General features: G+C 39.7%; 1 protein-coding gene across 1 annotated transcript in view; it reads right to left on the reverse strand.

The window, feature by feature from the left end:
- Window positions 1–3,997, reverse strand: part of EEF1AKMT1 (EEF1A lysine methyltransferase 1) — a 36,009-nt gene extending 32,012 nt beyond the window's left edge. Inside the window, exon 1 of the mRNA XM_003796699.3 lies at window positions 3,965–3,997. The gene's annotated coding sequence lies outside the window, so the exon portion shown is untranslated. The remainder of the gene's footprint in view (window positions 1–3,964) is intronic.
- Window positions 3,998–12,098: the final 8,101 nt, after the last annotated feature.

Consider the following 12,098-nt stretch of genomic DNA (forward strand, 5'->3'; position numbering starts at 1 on the left):
AGACAGAGTCTCACTTTGTTACCCTTGGTAGTGCTGTGGCATCACAGCAACCTCAAACTCTTGAGCTTAAGCGATTCTCTTGCTGTAGCCTCCTAAGAAGCTGGGAATACAAGCACCCGCCACAATGCCTGGTTATTTATTTATTTTTTTTAGAGACAAGGTTTCGCTCTTTGCAATCCACTTGCCTTGGCCTCCCAGAGTGCTGGGATTATAGGCATGTGCCACGGCACCCAGCTACTCTGGCTTTATTGAGCTTCTTGGATCCGTGGGTTTACTATTCTTCATGAATCAGGAAAAATCTAGCCAATATTTCTCAAATATTTTTCTGTTGCTTTTCCCTTTCAATGACTCAAGTTACACATTAAGTAGCATGAAATTGTCCCACAGCTCTCTGATGCTTTCTGCATTTTAAGGTTTTTCTTTGTATTTCATTGGTAATAGGTGTTCTTATTTCTAGTCTTCAGGTTTACATATCTTTTTATTCTTCGATGTCTACTCTGTTAATTCCATATAGTGTAGTTTACATCTCAGAACCTTTATGGTTATATGAGTCTTTTTCATATCTTTCATCTTCACTCTTTCTTTAGCTTTGTGAAAGCACAGAATAAAATCTTACTACTTCATTGTCCTTATTTACTAATTTCTTCACATGCTTGGTAATTTTTTATTGAATGCCAAGTTGTAAATTTTAACTTTTTGGATGCATGTATTTTTTTATTCCTGTAAATACTCTAGAAATTTGTACTGGGACACAGTTAAGTTACTTGGAAACAACTTGAACCTCTCAAGTCTTATTTTAACTGTTAGGCAAGAACTGAGCTACATTCAGTCAAGGTTGACGACTCCCCACTACTAAAGGAAATCCTTGCTAAGAATTCTATTCAATGCCCCAGGAATGAGGTTTTCCAGTCCAGCTGGTAGGAACTAATAACTGACCCACTATTCTTGGTCTTGAATGAGTTCTGCTACTATTCCTTCAGATGTTTCTTTCCCCCATTTGCTAGTAGTTTCTCAAGGAAGTCCCTCTTCAGGTATCTGGAGTTTTCCCTACACAGTTCCCCTGTATCTGGTACTCTGCTTTGCACTCTAGCCACTTTAGCCTACCCAGATTCTCAGCAATATCTCAAACTGAGGAAGTCTGGTAGATTCTTCTTGTGTTCTCCCTCCCTGCACAGCAATCTGAAAACTGTCAGGACAAGATGGGGCAATCATTAAGCTCAGTTTGTTTCCTTCTCTCAGGGATCTCTGCCTTTTGTTTCCTAGTATCTAACGTATTAAAAAATATTTTGCTTGTGTTCCAATGCTTTTAGCCAAGTATGATCGCTCACGTTTGCAGTCCCAGCACTATAGGAGGCCAAGGTGGGAGGATCACATGAGGCCAGGAATTTGAGGTTAGCCTGGGCAACACAGCGAGACACTGTATCTATAAAAAATATTTAAATAATTAGCCAGGTGTGGTGTTCTACGCCTGTAGTCCTAGCTAACTGGGAGGGTAAGATGGGAGAATCACTTGAGTCCCAGAGTTTGAGGTTGAGTGAGCTAAGACTTGGCCAGTGCCCTTTACCCTAGTTGACTGAAAAAAAAAAAAAAAGAAAAGAAAAGAAAAAAAATTCTTCGCCTGGCTGTTTAGATGGAAAGGGAAGTCATAGGGGTGTCCAAACTTTTTTCTTTCCTGTCACACATCAGAAGAAGAGTTATTTGAGGGCACACTTTAAATACACAAACACTGAACAGTGGCTCATGCCTGTAATTCTAGCACTCTGGGAGGCTGAGGGGAGAGGATGTCTTGAACTCAGGTGTTTAAAAGCATCCTGAGCAAGAGTGAAATCCTCATCTCTACTAAAAATAGAAAAATTAGCCAGGCATTATTGTGGGCTACAGTAGTCCCCGCTACTGGGGAGCCTGAGGCAATAAGATAATTTGAACCCAGGAGGTTGCTATGAGCTATGATGCCACAAAGCATTCTAGCCTGGGCAACAGAGTGAGACTGTCTTAAAAAAGAAAAAAAAATACACAAACACTAATGAAGCTGATGAGCAAAGAAAAGTCCATGCATACTTTTCCTAACTATCTGACATCACGGATAAACAAAACAGTTCTCAAATAATCAGCATGCAGCACATGGCCCACAGGTTGGACACCCTGGTAATCCTTGCCTAATCCACGTGGAAGTTCACAACAGTGAAAAATAATTAACTACAGCTATATTCATATGTATTAACAAGCAAAAATCTCAGGAACATGTAAGTTACAAAGTCACATTAAGAATACACACAATATAGATGATTTCATTTAAATAAATCCAAAAACATACAGATAAAAGCAACTTAAAAACTCAAGATAAAAGATAAGTGATTACCTACGGGAGTAAGGGACAGGCTTAAGGAGGAATAGTCTTGGTAACGTTGTACTTAGTAAGGTGGTGGTAAATACACAGATGTTCCTGTTATTGTCGTCACTAAACTTTTAATGTAACTGTTTTTACATGTACTCAGTATTTAACAAACATTTTTATTTATTACATATTAGCAGAGACCTGTGGATTTGATTCTGTAACTCCTGAAATGACTTCCAAAAAATGTGATACCTCATTGAAGTAAAATCGTTCAAAGAATAAATCGAATGAAATAACTCATCTGTATTTCCTCTACTGGTTTTCTTTATACCATAGCTTGATCTTCTCATTGTTATAAAATCAATATAGTAGGACATCAGCATTTTTTAAAAGCAGATTTAAGTACAAGGTCTGACAATTATGTTTGTGAACTCTTCTGAGAAAAAGTGCTACCCACTTCATTGCTGATTATCACTACAGTCATCTTCGAGGTACTCCTCTGGGAAACTACGCACTGAGGCCAGCGCCTGGGCCATTCTTCAAAGCATTTTAATTTCCACGTATCAAATTTGCTTAAAGCAAAACCATCAAGCTACAATTTCACTTAGTATCATACTGCCTTCCGCACAAAATGTGCACTAACCTAGGATTTATCCCATACTCCTCAGAAAACTATAAGAAATGAAGAGTAGCTGACTAATCCATGAAGTTCTATGAATGGAAAAGGTCTAGACGTTTGTGGATATTGCTGTATGTTTCTACCCTTAATCTAACGTTAGAAAAAGGCCAAAATCATTCTCTTTTCATCTTTGTAAATGTAGTTCCTCTGCCTCAAAGTTCCTTCCCCTTTGCTTTCTAAAAATGTTTGTCCTGTTATTTTTAGATTAACTTTAACAAAAATAGGTAGAAGTTACAGTTTAATGCCGATCATAAATGTACAATGCGGTTAAGTTTTTAACCACAACTCCTATCAAGTTACCCTGGTTTTACACATCGTCCCTCCGGTAGGTCTTCTCTGACCTGTTTCCCATCCAGGATTGGGCCCCACCACGATCCAACTGGACCCTGCATGTCACCAGGCAGAGCACTTAGGCCTGCACCCCCTCCAGCGCTGCCCGGCTAGCTCAGTGAAGTTGCCCGCGCCGCCATCCATGCAACCCCACACTCCCGCACAGAGCCTCAGGGACACGCCTCAGACGCCCTCAAACACGGATGCGAAGCGGTCACCGCCTCGAGAAGCAACAAAACCTGGCTGGGCATTTACAAACTGCCTCAGCGAACGTGCGGTGATAAAGATGAAAGCACAGGAGGCCTAGTCCTGTTTCCTCGGAAAGAAGGGCGGCCTCCTCGTGCTGCCCCAGCTGAGGATTCATCCCCCCGCCTGTCGCCAGGCCCGCCTACAGCTGCGCGCGAACACGCGCGGTGCAGCTCACCACCCCTCCCATTGAGGCCCTCGGTTCAGTTCCTGCTAGCCGACCATGCGCCAGCCACCGCGACTTGCTACTTAAAACTTTCCACCACTATAGCAATGGACAAAGGGTGAGAAACAAAAAGACGACGCGTGACCGACTCCAAATGACCTGGTCGGCGCGTAGCCAAGTCTGCTGCTGCGCCAAGCCTTCCACTCACCAGCCGCGCGGGCTCAGTCACAGCAGCGAGGCGAGAAACGTGGGCGGGGCCGGCCAGAGCCGCGCTCGCGCAGGCGCAGACCCTCCGAACGAGGGCGCTTCCGCCAGGGAGCCGGCGTTCCAGAAGCGTCTGGATCCGGCGTCTGGAGCCCCAGAGTGGTTTCCTGATGTGAATTGTTCTCTGTTTTCTTACTTGCCTCCAAGAATGGCAAAAAAAAGTTTAAGATTTTTGGTTACATATAAATTGAAGCATTTTGGCTCGGCGCCTGTAGCTCAGCGGTAGGGCGCCAGCCCATATACACCGGAGCTGGCGGGTTGAATGACAACCACAACCAAAAAATAGCCCGGCCTTGTGGCGGGCGGGCCCTGTAGTCCCAGCTACTCCGAGGCTGAGGCAAGAGAATTGCGTAAGCCCAGGAGTTGGAGGTTGCTGTGAGCTGTGACGGTACATCAGTCCTACTGAGGGCGACATAGTGAAACTCTTGTCTCAAAAAAAAAAAAAGTTTAACCATGTTGCGTTGAGGCGTGTAAGTTGTCACCATCAAAGCTTCATTTTTCCGTTTGCAAGTCTACTCGGTCTTTACATTAAGTTTAGGTTTTGGTGTTAGTGATACGATTAGAGGGGAAAAGAACCTTCAAACTCAGTTTTTCAGAGCCTTCAGTGTTGATTGCATATATTAAAACATCTACTGGGAGGCCAAGGCGGTTGGATAACCTGTGTGGCTCACAAGTTCCAGACCAGCCAGAGCCAGAGTGAGACCCTGTCTCTAAAAGTATCCGGGAGTTGTGGCAGGCACCTGAAGTCCCAGCTATGGGGAGGCTGAGGCAAGATAACTAACTGACTTGAGCCCAGGAGTCTGAAGTTGCTGTGAGCTATGACGCCAAGGTACTCAACCAGGGTGACAAAGTAAGATTCCATCTCAAAAAAAAAAAACAAAAAACTAGCACTGTAAGTATATATTTTGTCAATGATGCATAGATTAGTACCTCACATTAGAGCACTTAAATGTCCCATACTGTATATTATAAATAATATACAGTATTTGTTTTCCATTCCTCAAGGAAATCAATCTATATTATGTTCATACCTCCCTTTCCTGTATTTTTTTTTTGCTAAGTTTTATATGTTCTGCTGAGCAACTTTAAATTCTAGTGTAAGGTGAGGGTGTGACTTGTACGGCTACCAAATGATGCTATTCAGTAAGTAGTTCATGAAAACAGAGGGTTATAACTTGGGATGTACCACCGTTTCTAATTTTAGTACTGTTTTCAGTCTGTAAAGACAAATGCTTCATTTTGACTTTGATTGTTTTTAACTAATAAGTGTATTAAACCAAGTATTTCAAGACCAGGTATAACTTGACAAAGGTGCAGGAAGAAAATACTGTATTTAAAATAAAATAAACCAATTAACATCAACAAAGAAACAAAAACTTTTATGAGTGTTTTGTTTTTTAGAGGTAGTGTTTCATACATAACAAGCTGCCTTGGCTTTTAATTTAAAAGCAAATTACTTTTGGTCTTATTTATTTTTTTGAGATGGTCTCACTTTGTCACCCAGTATAGAGTGCTGTGGCGTCATAGTTCACAGCAACCTCAAACTGCTAGGCGCAAGTGATCCTCTTGCCTCACCTTCCCAAGTAGCTGAGACCTACAGGCGCCCGCCACAATGCCCAGCTAATTCGAACCGCCAGTGTTAGTGTTTTTGGTGGGCGCCTCGATCTTGCTGGGGCTGGTCTCTAACTCCTGAGCTCACGTGATCCACCCTCCTCTACCTCCCAGAGTGCTAGGAGGCACCAGCCACCGTGACCTGCCCTAATCTTACTTTTTAGTAAGTGCCTGTATCCATTTAGGCTTTTTAAGCATCTGTTGCTTTGACAGCATATGAAACAATACTTACCTTCATGAATCTTACTACAGGCTATTGTTATTATTAAAGTGAACATAGGCTTGGCGCCCATAGCTCAGTGGTTATGGCGCCAGCCACATACACAGACGCTGGCGGGTTCCAACCTGGCCCAGCCTACTAAACAACACTGGTAATTACAACAAAAAAATTGCTGGACGTTGTGGGGGTGCTGTAGTCTCAGCTACTTGGGAGGTTGAGGCCAGAGAATCGCTTTTAAGCCCTAGAGTTTGTGGTTGCTGTGAGCTGTGACGCCATGGCATTCTACTGAGGGCAACATGGTGGGACTCTGTCTCCAAAAAAAAAAAAAAAAAATTGACCATAGACGTCAGAGGTTACCTTTCTATCTCCCCCTCAATAGTGCTAACTGCTCGGGCAGCGTATCAGTTCTACATGAAGATTGGTATTTCCCTGGTGAAACCTATGCATTGTAAGGTAATAGTTTTCAGAAATAACAAAAATTTAAAATATCAAAGATAAACTGATTCTCTTTTAAGTAAAGTTACTTGTGTAACTTTATCAATTTTAAGTCAGGAATTATCCCTTCTGTGTATCAGCAATGTCTTTTGTTTAACAAAAGACTTTTGCTTCTCTCCAGAAATGGTGCAAATAAGAAATGAGGATCACTCTGGAAAGATATCCTAAAGACAAAATTAAATTCTGTTCTTAGTCTTTTAAAAACAAAAATCACTAATTACCTATTAATACGAAATCACATGATTTAGGTGTTTTTCTGCCATTCTTCAAGTAGTTATCCTTTAGAATTCTAATCTCAAAAGGTACTTTGAGAAAAGACTGCATTAAATACGATGAGGAAAATCAATTAAGATCTTCTAAACTCCACAATACACATTAGTGTATTAAAGCTTTTAACTTCACACACTAAAGAAACTTGATTTATTTCTCATACTTATTTCACAACAGCCTAAATTATAAAAACTAGTATTAACATGAACCTCACTTTGGGAATCATTGATAGAATTTTTGTTGTTGTTGTAGAAATAATAAGAGCACATTCAGAAATTGATATTGTTGCTATGGTTTGAATGTGTTCCCTGCAAAATTCAGGTGTTGCCACTTAAGAGGTGGGGCCTTTAAGAGATGATTAAGCCAGCTGGGTGCCTGTAGATCACCACCTGGGCCCGCTAAACAAAAATGACAACGACGACAAAAATAGCAGGGCATTGTGGCAGGAGCCTTGTAGTCCCAGCTCCTTGGGAGGCTGAAGCAAGAGAATCACTAAAGCCCAGGAGTTTGAGGTTGCTGCGAGCTGTGACGCCACCGCACTCTACCAAGGGCAACATAGACTCTCTCTCAAAAAAAGATTAAGCCAAGAGGATTCCCCCTTCAAAGAATTCTAATAAAGGAGTGGGTTGGTTTTCTGTTGCCCTTCCAGCTTCCACCAGGTGAGGGCAGGGCAAGAAAGCCCTCACCGGATGCCAATGCCTTCATCTTGGATTTCTAAGTCTTCAGAAATTTGAGAAATAAATTTCTGTTTCTTACAAATTACCCAGTCTCAGGTATTCTGTTATAGCAGCACAAAAGGATTAAGAGAGTTGACTTAAATAGATCAATTTCTCATTTAAAAAAAAGATAAAAGTAAATAGTCTGGTGAACTCTTATCACAATTATCATGGTGGTAGTTGTGGTTATGGCTTTAAGATCGTGTATTGATGTGAAAATATAAATTATGTACTTAAGATTAACTACTAGGTATTAGACTTCATATTAGGATACCTTTATCTAATGAAGGAGAATGTGTTTTCAGAAATAATCTTTAAATATATTGGAATTTATTGAACATCTACATTACATTTTATCCATCACTGTTTTAAATTTTTTCTTTGGGAAGAACAGGATGTGCCTGTGGAAATTAATGTAAACTCTAAGTAGCTTAGTTCATAATTAAATCTTAGGTCTCTCTGCCTTTACCCTGCACAGTACCATGTCAGTGTTCAGAAAAGATCATGACATCCAGCACAGTGCTTTAAGTAGGTTTACAAATGAGAAGTTCCCATATGCAATATATCTTGGGCTTAAAAGGAGTCTAAAAGGAGTATATGAAGCCTAAATTGGTGAAGAAGGCAGAAGTAAACTAATCAAAAGTTAAGAACACAACTGCTACTACTATGGAAATAAAAATATTTGGCACATCCCTATTTAAGCTCTACTTGCTTCAGGTTTTCATTCATTAACTCTGGGAAACAACAACTTAAAGCAATTCACTCTCATGCTAGATATTAAAAAATAACTTACAGGGGAAGAGCTCAGGAGGAGGTGATTTATATGCCAGGACTGGGACATAATAGCTATTACTGGGATGTGGAATTTCCCAGCAAAGGATTCTTTCATTAACTTTACCAAATAAGCTCTTTGTTTCTAGTTAGTTGTTTTTTTGTTTGTTTGTTTGTTTTTTGAGACAGGGCTTCAAGCTATCCCCCCTAGGTAGAATGCTGTGCCATCACAGCTCACAGCAACCTCCAACTCCTGGGCTCAAGCGAGTCTCCTCCTCTGCCTCCCAAGTAGCTGGGATAACAGGCACCCACCACAACGCCCTGCTATTTTTGGGTTGCAGCCATCATTGTTATTTGGCAAGCCTGGGCTGGATTTGAACCCGCCACCTTAGGTGTATGTGGCTGGTGCCTTAGCCACTTGAGCCACAGGCACCGAGCGTCTAGTTAGTTTTAAAAGAAAGTCAAAGTGAAAAGCCATTTGAGATTACATAGAATGCACAAGACCTAATCTGAGAGCCTATGTTTAGAAAACAAACAAACAAAAAGCACTGCTTCATAATCTAATCAACATGCCAAAGGCATCACTCACAAGCCACTCTATTAAATAACTGTATTTTGGGGGAGGACAATTATTTAAAAAAAAAAAAAAGATTTTTTTAATGGTTTTTATATTTGCAATCTTTAAAATTATCTATGGCCCCCAAATGACAGATGAGTAGCCTGTGAGTATTGTCCCACCCTTAGAGGGAGAAACAAAAATTATCTATGGCCCCCAAATGACAGGTGAGTAGCCTGTGAGTATTGTCCCACCCTTAGTAATAAAAGAGAAGAAACAAAAATTCAAACAAACTCAAGATTTCTTTAACAACTTAACTTTTTCTTTAGCTATCCTTAGAGTGGAATCAAATCTTGGTATAACCTAAGAAACAACATTATAAATCAAATATTCAAAGCAAAGTCAAACTAAAAGTTAATATATTTTCAAAATGAATTTTCTTTAAAAATTAACTTTTTGCTGCATGTTTACAAGATTTAAAATTCGACAAAAGGTTTAAGTCTATCTAGCACACAACAGAATGTTAATTTTTTTACTTCTCCTGAAAGGCCAAAAAGAATGACTCAAACTACTAAAAATATTTATTGCAAATATGCACAGAATTTAACAACTTAACTAACATTGAAATTATTTCTTAGATGATGTGCTGAGATTAATAATATAGGACATAAACAAAACTGATCCTCTTTCTGAATACTGGATGTTATAGAAGCTTTTGGGGTTATTTCAGAAAGTAATACAAATATTTTCTTTCTTTCTTTTTTTTTTTTTTTAGAGATAGTCTCACTTTGTCACCCTTGGTAGAGTGCTATGGTGTCACAGCTCACAGCAACCTCCAGCTCCTGGGCTTAGGCGATTCTCTTGCCTCAGCCTCCCAAGTAGCTGGGACTACAGGTGTCTGCCACAAAGGCCGGCTATTTTTTGTTGCAATTTGGACAGGGCCGGGTTCAAACCCACCACCTTCGGTATAGGGGGCAGGAACCCTACTTACTGAGCCATAGGCGCCGCCCCCTTTCCTTTTTTTTAGACAGAGTCTCACTCTGTTGCCCCAGGCTAGAGTGCCCTGGTGTCATAACTCACGAGGGATCCTCTTACCTCAGCCTCCTGAGTAGCTGGGACTACAGGTGAGCACCACCTTACCCAGCTAAATTTTCTACTTTTAGTAGAGATGGAGTCTTGCTCTTGCTCAGGCTGGTCTCCAACTCCTTAGCTCAAGCATTCCACCAGCCACAGCCTCCTCTAGTGCTTTAATTATAGGCACGAGCCACTGTACCAGCAGTGTAAATCTTGATTTTTATCTGTTTTTCATTTTTTTAATTTAAAATTATTTCAGGACCATGTGATGTCACTAGTAGTGTCGATCATCCTATGACAGGAAATGAAGTAGCACCATTTCAAAAAGTTTCATGAAACAGTCTAAGTACCCATGAACAAATCACACATGGTCAAAACAAAAATGTAATAAAAATATTTAGTGAAAAGACATTTAAACTCTCATTCATGGATTTCAAAAATAAAATAAAATTGTATCAACTTGACAGTCAACTTGTAACTGGCTCTATACATAGCCTTATTTCCTAAATTTCTTAAAATCATACTCCAGCATCCTTTGAGAAATTAAATGCAACTTTATACCTTCATTAATGTTAACAGAGGTAAATATTGAAATAGGACATTCATCCCTGCGTTTCTTTAAAAATAAAAACTGAAAAGTCTTCACATAAGTTTAAAATTTTAATATTTATAAATTTAAAAAATTTTACACGTGCTGAGTGGTAGCAGTGCTAACATTTTGTGACCATTAAACCATCAACTCACTGCATAGAGCTTCTTTCTTTGTACACAGAACCAAATCATGATACCAGTATTTGTAATTTGTCATAATTTTATGTGGTAAAAAATACCACACTAGGAAGCCTGGGCTCAGAACACTCTTGAGGGCAGATCCCCAGCAGGTACATAGTGCAGATGCGGTTTTTAATCTCAGGCTAGGCAAATTAGTACATATCCAACAGCTCCTAATAGCTAAGAGGACTAAAAATGCAGACTGAAAAGAAAATAAAACCTCCCCATTGCTGGGAAGGCCTGGGAATAGGTGAAGCGCAAACCACATCAGGGGACAGGGGAGGGGGTCGAGATGGTTGGGTTGGTGGTACAGCCTCAAGGGTATAATGGGCAGGCCATGCCTCCCAATTCCTAGGAGGGAATCACCTAGCTTAGAGCATTCTGGTTTTTGCAAAAACTTCCACATAGAGTGCAAGATGCAAGAAATCAGTTTCTTCATTCACTCTTTTTAAAATAAAATGAATGCCCATTAAGTTTGTAACTTTACCTGAACCAAATATATTCTTTGGCCAACTATGTCATGGGTTTCTCATTGCAATCAATCAGGCATACTTCACATTTCATACATCTAAATTAAAACATGTCTAATGTTCAACTTGAACCATGGCACTTCAAATCAATTTGAGCTCAGCAATATGCCTAATTTGGACATTGTTAAATTTTAGAACATCAATTTTTAAGGAATTCTTAAATGCAGTATTTTCAGAACACAGTTACCAAGTCAGAGAATATTCACTTACATTTAAAAATAATTTAAAGCATTATTATATCCTCAAATCAACTATGTTTCGTAGAAAAATTTACAGAAAATTATAATGTTAAACTTCATATTCAAATAATTTCCTTATTCTCTGGTTTAAAAAAAAAAAAACCCAAGAAGTACTGAGGTTCCTTCTGACTTATTTTATTCAGGAACCAATAATAACAATTACCCGTCAGAGACAGCTAACTCAGTAAGGTTTAATGACAACCACCTCAAACAACAGAGGCAGCAAACAGATAATATTGTAACAAAGAAAAATAGTATTTTCCAGGGTTCAACTGACACTACTGGAGACTCCAACCTGAAATCCTCAAAACTGACAACTAGCTCCCTTCAATACTTGGAGGGGTTCATAGACATATTAACAGAAATGGTGATATTAGACCTATAAAGATGACATTTTTGGTAAAAGAGGAAATCCAAAGACAGTAAGAGGAGTATTAAATAATGCTAATGGGGGAAATTACAGAGATGCTTGCCAGTGAAATGAAAACTGTGACGGGGGGTGGGGGGAGTAGTAACGATCTAATCTGAAAAGAGTAATGTAATATAATTAGATATATGGTTTACAAAGAAATAAGGCTGAATTCTTAAAATTAGTTTGAAAAAATTGTGAAGTTTGTACAGAATATCCCACTTTACACTAGATGAAAAACTCAATGCAGTGATGTTAACATGCCACTGCCCCCAATGGATCAAGAGACTAAGGCAGAAAGACCTATATAACTGTGTTGGAAAGGACACTGTCAAATATTGTCAAAGAGTTTTGCTACTTACGCAGCCAGCCGCTCATCTCGCATAAGAATCATAAAAGCAAACCAACCCTTTTAA

This window comes from Otolemur garnettii, unplaced genomic scaffold, assembly GCF_000181295.1.
Source record: "Otolemur garnettii isolate 467f Iridium unplaced genomic scaffold, OtoGar3 scaffold00106, whole genome shotgun sequence".
In the NCBI taxonomy this organism is placed as follows: domain Eukaryota; kingdom Metazoa; phylum Chordata; class Mammalia; order Primates; family Galagidae; genus Otolemur; species Otolemur garnettii.